The sequence below is a fragment of the Lissotriton vulgaris genome, chromosome 3_1, assembly GCF_964263255.1.
Source record: "Lissotriton vulgaris chromosome 3_1, aLisVul1.2, whole genome shotgun sequence".
NCBI lineage: Eukaryota > Metazoa > Chordata > Amphibia > Caudata > Salamandridae > Lissotriton > Lissotriton vulgaris.
In genome coordinates this window covers 1763815187-1763838242 of record NC_141689.1, presented here as the reverse complement: position 1 = coordinate 1763838242, position 23056 = coordinate 1763815187, and positions in this window count along the sequence as shown.

Below are 23056 nucleotides of genomic sequence, written 5' to 3'. Positions count from 1 at the left end.
CAGCGTCATTTTGCAATGTTGCCAATTCGGACACACTGCTGGGGGAGAGCACACACATGGCAATCTAGCTTGACATGTGAACCTGTCAGACCCTTTCACCTGATCACTGTCAGCAGAGCAGACAATCGGCGCACTCCGGTGACAGAGCACTATGCAGATACCAGGGGCAGTGAGTTATGCCCCCTCACACGGGGCAATGGGCAGACGCCAAACAACACATAACTCATCCAGCAAGGCAAGGTGGGGAGGGGCGTTGCCATCTGTGATGATTGTTGTCCATTTTCGCACCAATATTTTCTGCACCTCGAATGTACCCATGCTGCCTGTAAGTCTCTTAAGCATGTCCCTGCTTGTTGTTGCCGTTGCCTCGACATGCACATGCCAATAAAGTCTATGCCACCCCAGTGGTGTCTAACTGTGAGGTGTGTTGATTAGATTGTCCACTAGTGTGCTACAATGAGCATCGTCCCTACACAGGGAGGAACTGACTGACGCATGTGCAATGGGGGTGTGTCCCTTTTACAAGCTCAACCTCTGTGAGCCAGACATTGTGTTGGGATAAGTGCTGGCAGATATGTGCATTTACATGACTTCAGCAATGTGAGTATGGTGTCCAACCTCTGACCATGTGGAGCAATGTCATATATCATGACAGAATGTGTCCACACAGATATGTGTAATTAGGTATGTGTTGTGACGTTCTGTTGTCACATGTGATGTAGGACACCACTCCTGGCCTGCTACCAATTTGGTCACTCCTACACTCAGCTCTATTCACCACATGGACGTGGGCCAACGTTGGGGGGTCGTAAGATTGTTGTTGATGTGCAATGGGGACACAGCTAGTACTCACCTTCACAGTCATCCAATTTGTCATGTGTCTCAGGGATACACTTGCGCATAGATATCAGTTACCATGGTGTACCTTCATGTGCCATCATGGCCCCTACTTCCAGCTATACTATCATACATGAGTGAAAATAGTTATGACACATCTGTGTGATTTAGAATATTTTATTCACATTCAGGTGATTGACAGCGCTGGAGCTGTACATGGCCATCCAAGCCCACATCACATGGAAGCCCAGTGGTGGGCCAACCAGAGACCTTTGGGGATTGTGAAGTGATTAAGAAGTGGGAGAGTGCAGTCCGCAGCAGGATTGCTGTGTAATTGGCCAGCAGTGATGAAATGGGAGTCCATTTTGGGGTCCGGGTGAATGTTACAGAGTGTACCGGGGGTCAGTAGGAGGTATTTCCCAGGGCATGATGCCTAGGCCATAACAGGGCAGGGACAGGGCATATGGCGGTGATGGATGCTACAGCCTCCTTCTTCACATAGTAATTCCCATCCCCTTCTCACTTCCCTGATACGGGTTCTGTGTCCGGTATGTGGGCGGGGTGATGGCTGCATCACTGTGTGCCACTGACACAACAGACTGCGAAGGTGATGGGGCACCATCACTGTGTGCCATGGACACATCAGGGGTCGGAGCTGTTTGTGTTGATGTCCCCGCTGCAGTCATCTGGGAACGGCTCAGTGACAGCAATGGCAAGATGAAGTACTGCAGGGCATTGAAGTTCCCAGGTCCAACAGACTGGTGTCCAGCCGTGGCAGACATACTTCCAGCCTGATTCTGCTATGTTGAGGATTTGCAGATGTTTACATTCAGACTGCATGCCAATGTACATTGTCACTGTTTTGGTGGAGCTGGCTATTTGATGGCAATCAGTGTGTTTTTCAACTACATGACGTATGTGTGGTAATACCTGTGCATTATCATCACCCAGGATCAGGCAATGTCAGATGTGAGTGGACAGTTGCTACGAACGTGCGGGACCTGTTGTGAGCTGTGTCCTATGGTGTTGGTGTTGCACTTTGTACCTCATTGCCATCATTGCTGATGTTCTGTGATTGCTATGTGTGCTTGCTGCATTGTGGGGGAGTTGCCCCTGCAGCTCTGATTTTGTGTAGCCTTCTCCCTTTGAGGTGAAGTGCCTTTGAATTATGTGCCTTTTGGGGTCTGATTTGTTTTTGACTTGGGACATATGTGCTCTCGGACCTTGTCCCCCGTCCCTGGTTGTTACTCACCCTGTTGCTGTTGGATCCAGTTGTATTGTGCTGTGTCCAGGCCCCCAATTCCTGCCACCGTCTCCACACTGCTGACTGTGGCCACCATTTCCTCCAGCTCATCAATCTCCTCCTGTGTCGCAGGACTCCCACCTCCAGTCGCCCTTCCTGCCTTCCTGTTGGCGGAGAGCTTTTACTTGGTTTGACTGTGCACTTCATGCCAGCACCTCTTGACCTCCTCCTGTGACCTCCTCGACACTCTGACTGCATTGACGTTGGTGACGATGGCCTGCCATATTTTCGTTTGGGTTGCTAGTGCCGCAGTGGAGGTGCTGAACAGTTGTTGATGGTGTTCTATCACCTCCGTGACGTTGATCCGCTCTTCCTGCGGACTGAACCCTGTCTTCCTCTCGTCCTTGCCCTTCCCCGAACACAGGGTTCCTGGCAGTACCTTCGTGGGGCTTTTGAAGGACGGCTTATCCTCTGCACTCGGTCCGGGTGCATCCATGTAGCAGCGCAGTTTCAAATTGTTTTTTTCTTTCTTTCTTTCTTTCTTTCTTTCTTTCTTTTATATTGCATTTTCCCGCCAGACGCATGGGATTTGCAGGTCTGTGGCTGGTTTTCTCTGATTTTTGTACCGCGATTGGCCTCATCGCATTTTTTTTGCATTCGCGTTTCGCATTTTTGTGGCGTGGTGTTGATTTTCAAGTGGACATTTGACGCGTTATGTGATAACTATCGCATGCTTTCGCCTTGTTGTGAATTCCACGCTGACACAGGGTTATTTTCCTGCGATGGGGTGGGATGTTGAAAGTTGCGTTACGCTACTCTTGTGGTATTTATCACACGTTCTTGTGAATATACCCCAAAATGCATTCAAATAACAATCGTTTTGTACTGCCTTCTCTCGGTTCTAGGACCACGTTCAACACGAAGGATTACTAAGCGAGCTCTCTATGCGAGAGACACTCTCCTTCTTCAGTGGTCTTAATGCTCCAGTGGTTTATCGAGAAAATGGCTCTTTACGGTGACGATAAATAAAAGAAGACCTGTACCGGTTAGTTGTTTCTTTGTTCAAAGAAGGCCTTTGCTGAAGGATGCTGTCACTGCGTGACACTGCGACTGAATCCCAACCGATGACACATTCTGACAAACATAAAAACCCGCCGGGGCAGCCCCGACAAGACACAGGGACTCAGCCAGGCAAGACAGCTCATAAAACCAATTTAGGTGGAAGACAGTAAAAAAAAAACGTCGCTGAGGGGATTGGACTGTTTACACTGCGTTTATGTGGCGACACGTTTCTGCGGTGGTAGGTAGGGTGCTTGCTTTTACTAGAAGATGCAGACACCGCTGCAATATAACCTTACTTTACCATGGCTGTAAAGCTGTTAACAAGCTGGGGTCATTTTCCTCTGCCACAAAGAGACTCCATTCTTAACCCTTCTAGCCCCAACTTTTCCTCGATTCAGACCCCAAGTTAAATATTATTTATACGCTTAGAGCGCCGTGAGTCCCCTTTCAGACACCTCAGAGCACTTTAAAGAACACACAGGCCCTCATTACGAGCAGCTTGGTTAATTGTGATATGGGCGGTAACGGCTGCTACTGCAGGTATCACAATTATGAGTTTTGTGATAAATGTCGGTGGTTCAACACTACCGATATTTATCAAGGAAAATGCCCGGTATGTACTGAAATAAGGCTGTACATTCTCCTCCAAAAACCAGCAGTGTATTTTTCGGGAGCCAGGTAGTGAAAAAAACATCTCTTCAACAGACAGGTGCCTTATTCGTGCGCCTGCTCATTCAGCAACTGGATAAATGGATTCGAGAAAGTTAGTTCAGTCTTAATCCCTAAAAGAATAGCATGTTTTTCACAGTGTCTTCAAAAATCATCATGTATATTGTATTTAATGTTCTTGCACAGACTCCGGCAGAAAAAAAGCCGAGAGTCTGGGTGTTACAAAAGATGGAAATCCCCATTTCACCCCCATAGCAACAGCATGTTTGGCGTTGTTTAACTTAAGATATCTTATCTTTTATTCTTTGCTAATCCCCTGACATGGGTCATTAGTGTAGCGATCCGCTAAAAGCTAATGATTTAAATGCCACCTAAACCAAGCAAATATCAGAGATCAAAGAAACGCCTACATATCCTCTTAAACTCACACTCAATGCAAATCACTTTTATTAAGATGGAACTGAAATGATAAGCGTTTTAAGTGGTACTATGGGGAGTATTAAAAAGTCTTACCTGTTTATCTCCATTATGCTTAATAAAACAAAGAAAATACCATGCATATGTCCGCACTTTGCCTGTTATGCAGACTTTTACTGACATTCCTACAGTTTACAGTGGGATCTTACACCAGAATCTATCAATGTTCTCATCAAACATAAATCAGACGTGACAGAGGTGATGGAACTCAGGGGGAGAGAGAACTTACCTTGGTGACGTTACAACAGTGAAAAACAACTTTTGTTTCCCACTGCTGTTATTTCATAAAAGTGAATACATGGATTTCAACCCAGCTATTTATGCTGATGGCTTCCAATTGGAAACAAACTAGACATAAAAGCGTATCGTTACATAAGAAACAATTTCTAGAAAACCATGCCACACTTATGCATAGAAGTCTCCTTTTAGGATGCAAGAAAACTCGCCCGCCAAGGTGGGATGCTTCATCATTGGGTCATGCACCATGTCAGACTTGGTATGCAATACCCAACGTACTCCATAATTGGAGCACTTTATGGAGATCTTTTTATTTCTTATTTTTTATAAGAAGACAACCCATAATATGGTGTCTGGAGAGAGTTGTTTGGCAAAGGCTGGGCAATAGGTTTAACATTGCCTTAGAATAGGACAGAAGCAGCTTATTCATTAAGGTCATTATCCACAACACAATAAAAAACTGCGATGGGCTTTCAAGCGAAGCAATAGCCCCAAAAGTTCCTAATTAATTACCATATGTCTGCCATATTGCACATCCGGGTTGCTGACATTCATCAGGAGTGATCAAAGACAGCCCTAATTTTAAAATAGCTCTTCAAAAGAGTAGATATTATATGACAAATTTGGCAGAGAGTTACGGGTATATAAGATAGAAGATACAACTATCACAGACTGATGCTCATATTAAAAGAAGCAAGAAGAGATAATAAACTGTTCAAATTGAAGACTTTGTATACCTGTGAAAAACAGAAAGGAACACAGAAAAACAACAGGCATGGAATTTTTGCATATCCTTCATAATAATATAGTTAATGGCCACAAATATACCCAAATACACACACATTACCACCATATATGGTCAACACCAATCCATGAGGTATGTAGCACACATGTAAAGTGAGCAGGATAAACAAATATATCAACATGTGCATGGAAGTTTGGCTTACCCTAACAGTTGGTGAAAAGGGGGCCTCAAACTCTGAAGTTCACAATGTAGAGGGTGGTTGCAAAAATATCATTTTATTAGGAACCACTAGTAGCTTGAATTAGAGCCTGGGCTGTCAATGGGTTGTCGCGTTCTAATGAGGAGGCACTTGTCCTCAAATAATGCAGGTTAATTGGTGGTCTCCTTCTTAAGAGGAAGAGCCATTTTTCATAGAAGTGTGGGCTCAGTGCAGAGGCATCTGACAGCATGATGCAGCTTGCATGTTCTTCTGACATCATGACGTTGACATGCACACAATGTGGTGAATACTGCGTTTGAGAAACCAGAGCACATTGTGCAGAGCTGATAGTGGAATTGTCCATATTACACAGTTAAAGTCATAATACTCATATTTAGAAATGGCATTTGAACAAAAATAAAAAAAATGTATATATTTTTTTAAAAAGCTATACAATGGTGTAGAAAGCTCTTCATAGAGTTTAGAAAACAGACCTGAATTTGAAATTACCACCTAGATTTACCCATGGTAGGGAGAATCTCTTAAATAAACAAGAATCAACTGTATTAGGAGGTACTGCATGGTGCAGAGGTATGAAGCCATCCTTGAATATTCAGATCCTTGGCATAGTAGAAATCAATAGTTGGATTAATACATTTATAAGCTGCTAAAATATTTATAGAAGTTTAAACCAATGGATGTGAAAAAAGGTTGTGAAAATTATCTCTGTAACAATGACCAAGGAATATCATCATTTAAGCCATGCTTATAAATATGTAGTCTGAACATCCATTCTTTTAAAAAAATGATAGCATTAGCATTATGGTGAATAGTTTTCAGTATTACCCAGGTCAGCTGATTTTCATTGTGGCCCTTTTCTATGAAGTGAGTAATCATTTTTGTGGATTGGTGGCGACACCAGTTGATGCTCATATGTTCCCATTTTTGGACTTTTACTTTTCCTGTGGTCATTCCTATACATTTCAATTGACAGGGTCATGCAATCATGTAGATGATACACTTACTATTACAGTGTATGTGTATTCTTAATTGTCACAAACAGTTCAACCCTAGGTCAAGTTTTGTTGTAATTGTCAGCCTACAAACGTTGCAGTGGCCACCTGGAGGATGGCCAGTAACAGGAGGGAAACTCTAGTTTGTAATAAGGTGTTTATGATTATAGTTTTTCTGTGACAAGTGTGACTAAGGAGATCCCTTATGTTACAGCTTCTTTTGAAATGAGAGACTGTTGTAGGTGGACATTTCCGATGTTAAGAATGACCTAATGCTTTTTTATCACATGTAAAGAGTTGGAAAAATAGTGATGGCACATGTAATCCTCTAATTTTTTAACAGGTGTTAGTGATTGAGCGCGCAGGTCACCCGACTCAGATTACCATACTCACCTGGGCCCATAAACAACATATGATGAGATTTTAATCAGGTAACCTGAGTTTGAGTTTGAGTTTTAAAATACTTGTAAAGCGCTCATACACCTGCGGTTTCTTGGCGCTACAGCTAACAAGATCCAGGGCTAAAAGACGGGGGAGCCTGCTGGGGGTTTAGTCAAAAGACTTTGTGAACAAGTGGGCCTTGAGGTGTTTGCGAAATTGCAGGTACAGGGTGATGGATCGCAGATCCAGGGGAAGGGAGTTCCAGAGGATCGGGGCAAGGGTAGCAAATTTCGAACCTCCCCACTTCTTTGTCCGGTAGCGTGGGATAGTGAGGAGGGACTGGGAGGACGAGCGGAGTTCCCTAGTGGGTACATAGGGGGTGATCTCTGAAGAGATGAATGCTGGAGCCAGGTCCAGTCGGGCCAAGAAGGTGATGGAGGCGAGCTTGAATTGGATCCGGGCTCGCACAGGGAGCCAGTGTAGGGATTTCAAGAGGGGGGAGGAACGGTGGAATTTAGGAAGATTGAAGACCAGGCGGGCCGCCTGGTTTTGTATCTGCTGCAAACGCCGTAAGCTATATGCAGGGATGCCTGCATATAGGGCGTTGCCGTAGTCCAGGCGGGACACCACCATGGCTAAGGTGATGAGTTTGAGAGCTGAGAAGGTGAAGAAACGGGACACTCTGCGTATAGTGCGCAGTGAAAGGAAAGAGGAAGATACCACAGAGCTAACCTGGAAGTGAAGGGTGAGTTGAGAGTTGAGTTTTATGCCGAGGGTTTTGACAGAGGTAGAGGGTTCAGGAGAGGGGCCAAGAGAAGGGGGCCAGAAGAGGGAGGACCTGTGCACTTACTCTAATCAGTGATTTATAATTTTCATTTAGGACCTATACCATTGACTTACCAATCCTTGATCATCGGTACCGGGAGTCCTAAGGGATCAAAGGTGTTAGAATAATAGGTAGAAAAAGAACATTTGCACTCATAAAAATAAACCACAACTCGGGAAAGGTTTAAACTCTTTATCTAAATCTTTAAATTGTCATAATCCAAACATTGAATAATAGAAAATTCTCGATTAGGAAAAACATGATTAGAATAAAATAATGCAGAGTTCTTATAAAGCAGTCTTTACGCATTTGACAAGAGGGAGGGAAAAGAGAAGGAATCAGAACGATAATATACGACAATATAAAAAACTTTTATCATTTACCATCAGGGCGGGAAAAGAAGGAAACAGAACGATGACAGTACCCACAAATTATATTTACCTAGAATGGTGTGAAGAACTAACTCTGGCCACGGTTCAGTTTAGAGGACAGAACCCCGACAGTGCAGGCACCATAAAGGCAGGCAGGTGCAGATCGGAACCAGGACAGGGAAAGCCAAATTGGATCAGGACAGGACCACCAAGGGCTAAGACCAGCACCGGCAGTTAAAGTTGCAACGCCTGCGTTACTCCCTCGCTGCAGCTAACAGCCAAAACCCTGTAAAAGTTATCGATTTCTCCGACAAAGTGCTTCGCCAGCACTTCAGCTCTCAAACCCGATCTGGGTTTCGAACCTACTGACAGAGGGCTGCGCCAGCACCTCTGCTCCTGATTACCTATTGAGTGCGTTGGTCAGCTATTCGGACAAGTCGGACAAACTAACTAGCTAAGCCTACCCTAGTTATACTATTTTACAGGTCAGTGTACCACCCCCCAATGTTGCAAGTGTAAGGATCCCCAATTTTGATTGGACAAAAAGAGAGGAGAGGTCATCACACCATACCAAAATGAGACTTTTTGAATTAATATTAATGTTTGTGTTCCCGCCCATCATTTTATTTTCTTACTCATGTTTTATTCCACCCGGCAGTAATTGTATGAATAATGATTACAATGTAATCCATATTTCAGTTCAGCTTCCTTCGCAGGGGTCAAGAGTTGACTTTCCCAGGAACATTTTCTAGCAAGTCATGTCTTGGCCGAGTTTCAATGCCAGTGCTTAAGGGTTTGTGTTTCTTCTGCGCAGATGCAGTTTCTTTCAATATGGAGTTCAGAGATAGGCGCCAGGCCCAAACTGATTTACATGTAATAATAGAAAAGAAAAAGCTTGAGAACACAGAATAAATTAATGGACTGTATACCACTTATCTCTATTCCATTCCCATTATTTTATTTTTAACTATTGCATTAGGATTTAGGCAGAACAGACAGCTTAGCAAAAGCAGCAGTGCAAGCTTCATGCATGTGGTAACACAGAGCAGCCATCTTAGTTTTAATGCGCAGAAGCGAAAGTCTTCCTCCAAGCCGAGAAAGACGTCATGTCACATGAGTATGACAGACTCATGCGCAGTAGGAAATCCCGCTTAGCAGCGGGCATTTTTAGTGCAAGCGGATTATCGTTAGTAGAAACACATATGCAAGCTTCTTCTAGATACCCAATGATTTTGTGAAATGCAATATTAATAAATGCTGATTAGCGCATTAACATTATGTCGAGAGGACTGAATCCAAGCTTTCCGGTTTGATGAAATTTAATATCATCACCAATTAATGAAACAGATGCCAACTTTTTACATCTCACCCAGCTCAATTTCTTCAAACTTTCTTTTTTGTTTCTTTTCATTGTTTGTGTGAAAGTTCTTCACTTTCTTGTATATATTTCTATTCAACTCTTCTAATTCAACTCATCAATATTTCTCTTTTTCCCTCTTTTATTTACTGTATATGTCTTTTTGTGCTTCCGACATTTGCAACAAATTGTTATTCCTAAAATCAGTAGGCCTATTCCCACCATTGGCATCAGTATTCTACCTACAAAACTTTTACCTACATTAGAAAGCCAACAACCTATAGAGGAGAGACTATCGGTAAGTCTCTTCCATGCAATATCAACCTCCAGTGGTTTGAACTATTTTTCCAAATGTGTAATATTTCTTACATACCCTTTAATTTAAACACTTTTGTCAGGTATGTAAGTGCAACAATGTTGCGCTTTCAACATTCTACAGACTCCGCCCTCTTTTGTTAATAATGTATCAAAAGCAAGTCTATTTTGTAAAACCATTGATCTGATCGCAACCAATTCGATATTGACCATTAAGAACCCTCCAGCAGTATCAGTTGATAACCGATCCACTACTGTTGACAGTTTGCAAATTCTTTGTGTATTCAGAGCCACTCCCACTGTAGGTATTAATGCACTAAATATATCACCTACTATTTCTCCAAAACTAGCTCTTTTGCTATTTATAAATCCATTTGTGTCTTCATTGTTTCCAGTGATTTTGTTTACATGATATTTTTTTGGGAATACTATTCCAAAATAACAGCTCCCATACCAATGATCTGGCAGTTTGTAAAAAGCCCTGTTTCCGCATATAAAATAAATTCCAGGAAACACAGGTTCAGTTCCATCTTTGAAACCCCAACCCACAATAAGGGGCACATTATGATGGCGGACGGACCTCAGTCCGTCCGCCACCATAGAGTAGGAGGGAACCTCCGCATGGGCTGCGGAGTTCCCTCCTGTGCAATTAGGATGTGACCGCCACCCTGGCGGTCACATCCTCTATTTTTAACATTGCGGTGGGGGCGGCTTCAAGCTACACCCGCAGCAATGTTAAAAATGCACGCTTTGCATTTGTATGTAGAAAGTGGCAGGCACCGCGCGGTGCCTGCCGCTTTCTGCATACAAATGCAGGGGGGTACCATAGGTACCCCCCATGTGCACCCCCCAACCCCCTTCACCTAGGGGGCCCGCAACGGGCCCCCGCAGTGAAGTTACACATGCTTTTCCACGGCGGAAAAGCAGCCGCGGAAAAGTATGTTTCAGAGCCCATCCTAATCTGGCTGACGATGTCTGAGAGACACCGTCACCATATTAGTGCTTTTCCGCCGCGGTTGTAAGCCAACCGCGGCGGAAAAGCTGCGGACGGAAACCAGGACCCACCAGCCATCCTAATGTGGCGATGGGTCTTTGGTGGGTCCGCAGAGGATTTTCCGCATCCTCCAGGCTGGCGGTGGCTTCCGCCGGCCCGGAGGATGCGGAAAATCCTCCATACTAATGAGGCCCTACTTTGTAATTGTGTTCACATTGAAATGAAATGAAATAGGGGTTTTATAAAGCGCATTACTAACCGGAGGCCTCGTAGCGCTGAGGACGGATGGGGCACGATAACCACCAGCAGAGGATTAGCGGAAAAGAAGCGTTTTCAAATTCTTACGGAATTTTTGGATGTCAGGTTCACTGCGCAAAGTGATTGGCAAGGAGTTCCAGACAGAGGCCTTATTCCAAGAGAAGGAGCGGCCTCCCCATCTGGCACGTTTAATTTTCTTAGTAGAGGCCTGAAAAGTTGACCCAGAGCGCAATTATCTCCGTGGTGGTAGGGGGTCACTAAGGAACAGATCCTTGGGGGAGCTATTTTCCACATAGCTTTGTGCGTTATACACAACGCCTTGAATTTTACCCTGGCCTGAATGGTCAGCCAGTGTAGTTTCCTCAAGGCGGCAACGCCTGAGAGTCTCCAAGAAAGTCCAAGGAAAAGGTGTGCCGCAGCATTCTGGGTTACTTGAAGTTTTATAATAGTATTGACAGGAGTGCCCAAATAGAGGGCGTTCCCGTAGTCAAGGCGGGACATGATGATGGCCTGGACCATTATCCTTCAAGCTTGAAAAGGGAGAAGAGGCAGGATCTTCCTCAGCATTCGCATCAGCCCAAAGCAATTAGCAGAGAGTTTGGTGGCTTGCTGATTGAAGCTTAAGGTGTCATCAAGCCAGATTCCCAGACTCTTGATCCGCTCCTTTGGTTCTGATGGGGTACCCATGCAGGTCGACCACTCAATGGTGGGTCTCGGAACAGCTGATTTGCCCAGGAACAGCAGCTCCGTTTTTTCCCCATTCAGTTTTAAATGGGATAGGGCCATCCATTTAGTTATTGCCACTAGGCAGTTGCCCAAATTATTGGGCGTGCCCCCTAGCTGATTCAGAGCCGCCACTAATTGGGTGTCGTCTGCGTAGGTAATAATATCAAAGCCATAGGGACGAACAATCTCTGCTAAAGGTTCCATATATATATTAAAAAGCGTAGGCTCAAGGAGCCTTGAGGCACTCCCCGATTGAGGGGCCAGACTTTGGATTGAGTGGCACCCTCAGACACCTGAAACACCCGGTCCCCTAAGAAGGACTGTAACCAATCGATGGCCTGCCCCGCCACTCCGAGATGTTTTAGTCGAGAGATTAGGATGTTGTGTTTCACGGTGTCAAAGGCGGCACTCAGGTCTAATAGCATCATTTACGTGGTGCCGCCTTGATCCATGTGCTTCCGGGCTAGCTCTGTTACTGTCAGCAAAGCAGCCTCTGTCCCCAATTTAGGACGCAAGCCTGCTTGAGAGTCGTGGAGTAGATGATTGGATTCCAAATAATCCACCAAGATGGAATTAATGTGTTTCTCAAGCAGCTTGCTTATCCAGGGGAGGAGGGAAATTGGGCGAAAGTTAGCCATGTTTGCTGGATCGGGGTTGGTTTTTTTCAGTAATGCCCTGACTTGAGCACATTTCCACGTTTTTGGTACGGTTCCTGTAGTAATGGAGGCATTCAGAGTATTTAGGATAGTTGGCCTAATAATATCTGCAACCTTCAATAGATGGCGCGGGGGAGCAGGATCGGTGGGAGACCCGGATGTCACTTTTAGCATTGAATCAAAAAAAGTTAAAGGAGGCCCCCTTAACTGTCAACTTAGGGACAGGGGAGATAACGTAAGAAACAGAAAAAGTCCCACAGGTTTACCACAACATTGGTAGGAAATGGAACAGTACTGTGTACTACGTTTTGCAACCTTTAGCAAAACCAATATTGTACTACTGCTGGTTACCAGAGCATAAAACAAATCATAAACACAATGTTATACTTAGAAGACCACCAACAGCTATGGATATGGCAGCAATGAAGCACACAATACGTCAAATATAAGAAACAGATCAGAAACTATTGTTTTAGAAAAATATATATATATTTTTTGCAATTTATTCAACAAAAACACATTATCAAACACAATTACAACGAATCATTAAAAACATACAGGTAGTATGTTATAGCATTTCATAAAAAATTGTTATTAAAAAAACATCACATGAGTATCAAGTTAAAAAGTTCAAAGGAACAGGGGTCGACGCGGCGTTTCGGTTACAAGTAGATAGACAACCTTCTTCAGGACCAAGTTCTAGAAGGAAACATAGAATTACTATTCTTTGCAAACCTGATTTTCCATACAGAATCATTTTCTAAAACAACATTCTATCTTTTTCTTAAGCTATAACATTCGACAAATGGTGCTGGAGTTACAGTAAGAAGGATAGAAAAAGGTGGCTGACTGTTATGGTATTGCTAAAGTGCATCGCGCATTGGTACTGGTGTCATTTCATGGGTCACTATGTTGTCCATTATAGTGAAAGAGGGAATCACTTATGTGGGTTAGTATTACTCTTAATTCCCACTATAAGGTTACCTTTTATAATTCATAATACTGAAGGTGCCTGACATCTTATTGGGGTCACGTATTGATGGGTAACAGTTTGTCTATTCGCAAAAAGGGGATAGCTTCTTGAAGTTATTATACCCACTACAAAGGTTACCTTAGTCATATAAGTGGACTCCAAATAAATCCAGGAGGGCACAGGGCCGGTTGTGTGATCCGGTAGTGAGCTGGAAAAGGTTCTCACTGTTATGGTATAATCCGTATGGCTATCTGTAAGTGGCAATGAGGTTATGTTTTATATTTATGCTCTATGACTTGAGAACGTAAGGTAGTTGTAAATCAAAAATTATTACCTTTAGATTATATAGGGATAAACCTTTGTTCTGGTAGTGGGAGCCACCGATATATATTTCCTGGGTTGGCTGTAATTAAATGCTCCCATTAGTCTCATTCCAAGTAAGGAGTGATAATCAATCGTCTACTAGTCATTTTCAATACATAGATTGGCCATTTATACTCACCCAGATATTAAATGACTGGCGCTTGAGTAAGAAACACTTTTTTTCTCTCAGTGCTGGTATAGCAGCTAGTTAGCGTTCAATTCGTGATGGGCATAATACTGCCACTGGGTCTTTGGGAATAGAGTTAGAAAAAATATCTTGTTAGGGTTCCAGTCTGACTTCCTTTATATTAAAACAGACTTATATAATAGATCTCAATAGTTGGATTATCTAATGGTGTTACTGTTGCGTTATTTAGTATCACTGGCTTCCTTTATATTAGAACAGCCTTGTATAATAGATCTCAATAGTTGGATTATCTCACAGTGATGCTATTGCATTATTTAGTCTCACTGATTTTTAGTGTTCTCATGCTATATTATTTTATTTTTTAGCTTTTAGCCCTTACATTTTGCGCTCGAGGCAAATAGAGCAGACCCCCTAGACAGTAGTTACTTAAAGTCGTTATTTGATATATATTACTCATTGTTAGCCTTGATCTAATAGGTTAGAGGTCTTGCCGAGTTATAATCAGAGGAGCTTTTATTTAAAAAAAGGAAGAGAATGCCGTGTAAATCACGCCCTAACTTATATAGCAGTTGATCCTTGCCGGCATGTTTGTACTTATAATTAAGTTAGCAAAGGGTGAGTTAAAGTTGTAGCAATGCGGACGCTGGGACCTAAGTGTGCCCAGCGTATGCTAAGAAAGTCTAGCAAAGCGGGTCCGGCGGTTTAGGCTTATGCTCCTTACCGTAGGCTCGTGATTCGGCCTCCCTGCTCCCACTACCGACTCCGTTCGTCTTCTGTATCCGTCTCGGCGAAGGTATCAGTGGAAGCAAAGGGAATCCCCTATTTATGCTACGAGGACACTGATTGGGTGTTGAAGGCTTTACTTCCCGATTGGTCGGCGTGTTATCACGTGGTGTGGCTGCGTCATTTGTTTACTTTCCGTTATTATCGGGTAAAGTTTTTTAACCTTATACCCCTGCCTCTGATGTCATGAAACCACGGCTATTGTTAAAAAGGTTTCTAAATAGGTGGAATTATAGACAGAAAATGTACGTGGGCATTGATGAGTGTCAATTATTATCACGCCCTGTTATTTTTAACGGGGATTTACCTAAATACAATACTCACGTTCCCGTTGCCTGGCGTGATGTCCCAGGATGTTTACATTAGGACACAGCAGAGCGCAATACTCGAATTCCAGACGGTTTTTAGTTTACGATCGTCCTAGTTCAGGGAAACTACACTTTATTATTAAACAGTAAAGCCATTTCCCGTATTACTGTAATTCAAAGAATAAAACATAGAAATATAAAGCTGATGATTACCAAGTACGCTGATTCGCATATCCCTGTAGTTCCTGTTAAGAGATCAGTATGTGAGATTAAACCTCATGGAGAGAGGAGTAATTGACTATTGAACGCATGTCAATAGGGCCGGTCTGGGTGGCTCGATTAACACATAGGGAGATCTCATAACACTACTGGGTATTATATTATTTTCTCCCAGTCTTCTCTGCTATTGAGACCGGCGCGGACACTATTGCACCTAGACATAAAGAATTGCTCTCGTTTTTTCCTCTTTTGCGTTAGGTTGCCACCTCTGATACCAAGAGTGACATGTTCCAGGCAGCACCAGCGCAGATCTTTTATGTTGTGCTTCGCTGCTTTCCAGTGCTCTGTTAGAGGGGCACCTATTTTATTTGTTCGCAGGGCAGATCTATGCTCATTAAGCCTAATACGAACCTCTCTTGAGGTCTCTCCTATATAGATTAAATTACAGGGGCAACTTATTAAGTAGATAACGCTAGTCGTTCTGCAGTTCATAAAACTCGTTGGTTTAAGTACAATGTCTTTGATTGTGATTGTATTACCACCAATTATATTATTGCAGTTAGTACAACCTGAACAGGGAAAAGTGCCAGTTGGCATCGGAGCATTATCAATACATGATTGCTTGGTTGTGTTGGGTTCCCTAAATGTATGAACCAAGCTGTTTTTAATGGTTCTGTTCCTTCTATAGGAAAAAATAGGTTTGGGCAATTTATTATTTTGTTTGTCTGTCACAAGATGCCAATTCCTGTTGATTATATTTTTGAGTTTATTACTAATGGAGTTGAAATTTGTTACAAAGATAATGGGTTGGTTAGTTTGTTCATTCTTTTCTTTTGGTTGGAAAAAATTCTCTCGGTTATAATACTTTGCGCGTTTATATGAGTGTCTGATTAGCCGTTTGGGGTAACCTCGTTCTATAAATTTTGTTTTGAGGATACTCGCATGTTTCTCAAAATCTTGAGATGTTGTGCAGTTTCTCTTAAGTCTCAAGAATTGCCCGAACGGTATGTTGTTAACCTGACTAGGGGGATGATTACTTTTGTGATGGAGCATTGTGTTTTTGTCGGTTGGTTTAGTAAATAATTCTACGTTCAGTGTTCCATTGGTGTTTTTAATGATCAGATCAAGAAATTCGCACCTGTCATTGTCTATGTGGGAAGTAAACCGCAAATTATTATCTCCTAAATTTATCCATGTGATGAATTCGTTGAGGGTCTCAATGGGCCCCGTCCAGATGAAGAAGACATCATCTATGTAACGGGACCACATTGAGACATTTTCATAAAATGGTGATACCGTGTTAAAAATATGGTGATCTTCAAAATTAGAGACATACAAACATGCCAGACTGGGGGCACATGTGGCCCCCATGCTCGTCCCCTTGGTCTGTCTGTATAATTGTCTATTAAATAAGAAAAGATTGTTCTTTAATACAATGGAGATACAGTCAATAATAAACTGTTCGTGAGTATTAAGATCCCTATCTTCTTGATTGAGCATTGCGGTAATAACTTCTATTGTAGCATTTTGTGGAATATTCGTGTATAACGATTCAATATCTAGTGTAACTAGAAATTGAGAATGAGGATCAAAGGCGATGCCTTCTATCTTTTGGATGATATCTGTGGTGTCCTTTGTGTACGCTTTTTGAGATGTGACTAAGGGTTGTAAGAACACATCTGCGTACTTGCTGAGGGGCTCAGTCAAGGATCCAATGCTAGAGACAATAGGTCTCATGGGTGGGTTTTGGATGTCCTTGTGGACTTTCGGGAGTCCATAGAGAGCTGGGATGATAGGATCTTGGTTTAGGAGGAAGAAATATTCCTCGTCACAGATGACGTTGTCATCCTTAGCGTGTTTGAGTAATTCCGAAATGGATAACTTTAAGGATACCCATTCATCCATGTGAGCTAATTTATAGTGCTCTCTGTTAGCTAAGAGGGTCAGCATTTTAGTATTATAATAGGGGGTGTCCATTACAACAATGCCACCCCCTTTGTCTGCCGGTTTGATGGTCAGATCAATATTATTCTGTAATTCATGTAGTGCCAGATTCTCATCCTTACTAAGGTTGTAGCTAATCCAATGTTTCTGTTTGAGTAAGTCATCAACGCTCTTGTCTATACTACGCTCAAACGCTTCAATGTCTTTAGGAATCATGGTAATATTGGGGGTCCATACTGATTTGTTCTTAAGACCTGATTTGTTATTGCTGGGATGTTTCTCTTTGTCTTCGAAGTATATTGCTAGCCTGACTTTCCTGAAAAAGCTTTGCAGGTCTCGCTCTAGAGAATACCTATCGATGTTAGCAGAGGAAGCAAATCCTAATCCCTTTTCTAATAGTGTGATCTGGTGGGTGGTAAGAGAATATTTAGAAAGATTTATTATTGGTGCCTTATTGGAAGTAATTAATCCCAGTGCTTCTGACTCCGCGTATTGGGACGTCGTTGGAACTGGGGTTTCGCACTGTAGTTCCCTCGCCCTCGCCCTCTCCCTTTCGGCTGGCCGAAGTTCTGTTGGCGCTGATCCAAAAAAGGAAGGCTACTGGAGCTGGCTGTGTTGGGCGCTTCCCTCTCTTTGGTGTTACTATTATCGTTTTGTTGTTCGTTTTCCGAGTCCGAGCTCGTATATGAGGTATCGAAAAATCTTACTCTCTTTTGGGGATTGCGTTGTTGATTCTGCCACGGTCTCCGCTGTGGCTGATTTTCTCTACTTCTTTCATAAAAATCTTTCTGTAAATACGGATAGACATGCTCTGGGTTGTAGTTAGAGATGTCTTTCCGGAGTTTATTACTTTTTTTATTAGATAGATAGTCATTATAGCTGGACACGTCTTTTTCTATTTCATCTAATTTTTGCTTGGCTTCTTGTAGGGCTGTGGTATTTAGTTTGGTTTCCATTTCTTCTATTTCTTTACGTTCTACTATTAACACTTCCTGGGCCGTCTCTATGATAAGGATGATCCAATCGCGGCTACAGCGATTCGCTATCAGTGTCCAGTTTTCTATGAACTTTCTGTTGTTAATAAAAATCCCAGGTTCGTTGACTACCTGTAGGCCTTTGGGAATCACTCCTTTCTTGCAATATTCAACTAAGAATTCTGCGTGTAATTCGGCCCTAACCACCTTCTTTTTTAGATTCCAGAGAGCACGCCACTGCTCTTCGTCTGATTTGTCCAGCCCGACAGTTGAGACATTTTTTATGGAGGGACCATTAAGTATTTTGTTAAAATGGTCCTCCGTATAGCTAAGTACTTTGATACCTTCCATAGATGTTAGTGTTGAGGGTACGGGTAATACTAGAATATATGTGCAGGTGTGTGTGTCATAGGTAAGTACCTCCTCAGCTAACTAGCTGGGTAGAAATCAAAAAAAGTTAAAGGAGGCCCCCTTAACTGTCAACTTAGGGACAGGGGAGATAACGTAAGAAACAGAAAAAGTCCCACAGGTTTACCACAACATTGGTAGGAAATGGAACAGTACTGTGTACTACGTTTTGCAATCTTTAGCAATACCAATATTGTACTACTGCTGGTTACCAGAGCATAAAACAAATCATAAACACAATGTTATACTTAGAAGACCACCAACAGCTATGGATATGGCAGCAATGAAGCACACAATACGTCAAATATAAGAAACAGATCAGAAAATATTGTTTTAGAAAAATATATATATATTTTTTGCAATTTATTCAACAAAAACACATTATCAAACACAATTACAACGAATCATTAAAAAACATACAGGTAGTATGTTATAGCATTTCATAAAAAATTGTTATTAAAAAAACATCACATGAGTATCAAGTTAAAAAGTTCAAAGGAACAGGGGTCGACGCGGCGTTTCGGTTACAAGTAGATAGACAACCTTCTTCAGGACCAAGTTCTAGAAGGAAACATAGAATTACTATTCTTTGCAAACCTGATTTTCCATACAGAATCATTTTCTAAAACAACATTCTATCTTTTTCTTAAGCTATAACATTCGACAAATGGTGCTGGTCTGATCTGTTTCTTATATTTGACGTATTGTGTGCTTCATTGCTGCCATATCCATAGCTGTTGGTGGTCTTCTAAGTATAACATTGTGTTTATGATTTGTTTTATGCTCTGGTAACCAGCAGTAGTACAATATTGGTATTGCTAAAGATTGCAAAATGTAGTACACAGTACTGTTCCATTTCCTACCAATGTTGTGGTAAACCTGTGGGACTTTTTCTGTTTCTTACTTTTAGCATTGAAGCATTCAAGGAGTCTTCATTAAGCAGTGGGAATTCCGCTAGCTAGCAGTTGGGTTTAGTAGGGATATTATCTGTGTCCCGGAAATTCTGTTTGTTGGGAGTGAAGGAAAGGGAGATGGATTGGATCATTTGGAAGAAGTACTCTGCCTGCTTGTCACAGCAGCTTTGGGCCTCTTTCAGGTCGGGGGAATAGGTGGGGTGCTAATCGACGATTTGGCAAATACGAAAAATTTCTCTCTGGGCGTTGGCTGCCATCCTTATTTTTTGTTCATAGAACACCGATTAGGCCAGTGTAATTTCGGCTTTATATTTCTTGATAGATTCTCGGTAGTAGTTCCTATCTTGCACCCCGAGTGAACGTCTACACGTCCTCTCTAATTTCCTACAGCTTTGCTTTAGCTCCTTTAGTTTGGGGGTATACCATGGTGCCTCTTTGGCCTTGGTTTTCTCCTTGAGAAGCTGCACAGGGTCCACCAAATCCAGTGATGACTGTATCCATTCATTGAAGTGCTTGTTAAGTGTATCTGGGTCATCCCCTATTAAAGGCTGGCTTGCGGCGAGGAAGTCAGTCCATTGGTCTACTGATACCTTTGACCAATTCCTTCCCATTAGGGTGGCACGGGGAAGAGCCATGGGGGGACTTAGGTTCTCCAATGCTAATGGAACCAAAAGGTGATCAGTCCACGGGAGGGGCGTTGGCGCGCCTACGTGAAGCCTATGATCGTTGCTAAGAACCGCATCCAGTAGGTGGCCTTTATTATGCGTAGGTTCAAAACTCTTCTGGATAATTTGAAGGGCTGCTAGATTATTCAGGAAGGCCTTTGCTTGGTGGTCCGAATGATCATCCAAATGGATGTTTATGTCCCCCAGCACCGTGAAGTTAGGTGTAACTAGGGCTAATTCGGCAACTTGAGAGGGGAGAGAGTCCATGAATTTGCCTATTTGTCCAGGGGGACAGTATAGTAATAGGCCTGAAAAGGTCGGGGTGGAGGAAAATTGTAAGGCAAAGCTCATGCTTTCACAGTCGGGGACTTCAGCTGGGAGAGATCTACATTGGTAGCGGTCCCTGAATATTATCCCAATCCCTCCTCCTCTTCCCCCATTCCTGTCAACCCTCTGCAGTACATAACCAAGTTGAGATATGTAGCTGGTGGCCTGGTCTCCCTCCTCCTTTAGCCAAGTTTCAGTTAGAAATATGGCGTTCGGGTTGAGGTTTTCTAGGAGAAGCACTATTTCTATCGCATGCTTCCTCAAAGATCGGCAGTTTAGGAGAAACATTTTGATAGGTGGTCGGAGGTTCTCCGATGGTGTTGGAGAAGGTCTAAGTTCAAAGTGGCAATTGGAGCAGCTCTTAGTGGCATTAATCAGACACATGGCATGGAGGCATGAAGCCTCAATTGGGGGCTTTAGATTCCGGAGGGGAGCAGAGCAGGGGTTATAGTCCCTGGTTGCGGATGGCCGCAGACGGGCGCAGATGGGCTTGCCTTTGGCACGCCGCCGGCTTGCCCGCTGCACGCGTCCGCTGCGCGTGCGCTTGGCTTACCACTTATGTAGAGTGGGGCGCTCCAGGACCAGAGCGCTACCCTCCCGGAAGTGGTGCAAGCGGTGCCGGCGGAAGTCGGAATTTCCTCCCTCTAGCCCTCGGCTCAAAAGGCACAAGCCGCGGCGGAACGGGGCTCGGGAGCGTCAAAACATATGCCAATTCAAAGTGACAAGTCCAATCAGGTGGGAGTGAATGGTGCAGTTTTAAAAATCGTAGTTAATTTTTAAAATCCCATTTACAACAGCGTTAATGTCCTGACAGCTTCTGAGTACAGGTAGGAGGTAGAGGTGAACAGTGCAATTTTAAAAATTGTACTTCATTTTTAAAATCCAAACTAAAACGGCATTATTTTCTATCAGCTTCTTATTACCACAAGTGGTCAAATGGCGGTATCTCGTGCAGAGACCCACCACGTCCACCGCGCGTGCACCAGCCTTGCCACCTATGTAGAGTGGGGCGCTCCAGTACTAGAGCGCTACCCACCCACCCGGAAGTGGTGCAAGCGGTGCCGGCGGAAGTCGGACTTTCCTCCCTCTAGCCCTCCGCTCAAACGGCACAAGCCGCGACGGAACGGGGCTCGGGAGCGTCAAAACATAGGCCAATTCAAAGTGACAAGTGCAATCAGGTAGGAGTGAATGGTGCAGTGTTAAAAATCATAGTTCATTTTTAAAATCCCATTTACAACAGCGTTAATGTCCTGACAGCTTCTGAGTACAGGTAGGAGGTAGAGGTGAACAGTGCAATTTTAAAAATAGTACTTCATTTTTAAAAACCAAACTAAAATGGCATATTTTCTATCAGCTTCTTATTACCACAAGTGGTCAAATGGCGGTATCTCGTGCAGAGACCCACCATGTCCACATTCACTGGAACCAATGAATATATTGTTATATTAACTAGTTCTTTCCCTGTGGAGACAGAGATTCCCCTTCTTTTCTAAATCCAGCAACATAGCAGCATGAGTCTTGCCATTTGGGGTGAACCCTATATTTTCAGCCCATTTAGGAATTTTATGATTCTTATCATTTGCTTTTCTTTGGAAATTCTCTCTCCTTTTCTAAACCATATTCAAAAATATTTTCTCTTTTTCTCGTAGTAAACATGTTAAATTATTTTGGTGTGCTTCAGCTATATCTATTGTACCTATGGTTAGAAAGTATTCACCCATATAACGTGTTACATCACTCTTAGTATGTACAGGATTCAGGTTACTACGTATAGGAAGTTCACAAAATATCACATCTGAATCAGAATAGTAATCCTGCAAAGGTCCTTTCTTATAGAAGAAACTAGGTAAAATACTACATGAAATACCATATGTTAGTGGTAAATGGTGGTAAGTCACACCTTCGGCTTCCGAAGTAGGTAACTTCATACAAACATAGCAATCTTCTATTTCCATAGCTTTTATATAGTGCACTAATAGGTTTGCAAATACATTTTAGTGAGTTCTGTTTTTAATTCCAGTATAATGTAGTCCTTCCTCATCTGATGCTTCTAAATCTACCTTCTGTTGTTTAATACTAAGTGCTTTCTCTTGTGTATCTATTCTTCTAGGTGTATCTATTGATTGTAGCTCATTAGTATTATTCTTCATGTCTTTACTCATTATGTAAGGAATAGCTATTGTCAGTCCTAACCATACTATGAGTACTATTGCGATATTACATGTGCATATTCTACAGCATGTTTTTAAACAGTTTCTTTTCAGTCTTCCATTAACAGTACGATCAGCCATTTCTGACCAAGGAGACTTAACCCCTCTTGGTAGCTTTTACACAGTCTTTTACCCTGTGAAATTTCCAAGTGGGTCTCACTTCTCCGTCAGCCTGATCAGCAATCAATTTGTCATCACTTTCGTCACTTATTTCTAAGTTTTCAAAATCTTCAAGAACAATGTAAGTCCATTCAGGGCCTCTGAATTTATTATTCAGTCTTTTCAGTCGTGGACTTCTCCTTCTTGGTTATATCGCAGACTGTTCAGCTTGACTAGTTATTTCATTTACTTGTTCCGGTTCTTCATTTATTGTTTTTAGACAGAATCTCAGTCTTTTGACAAAACTAGGCCACTTGTCTCCTTTTCTGAGTCTTTTAGCTGGCACTGTGCTCTG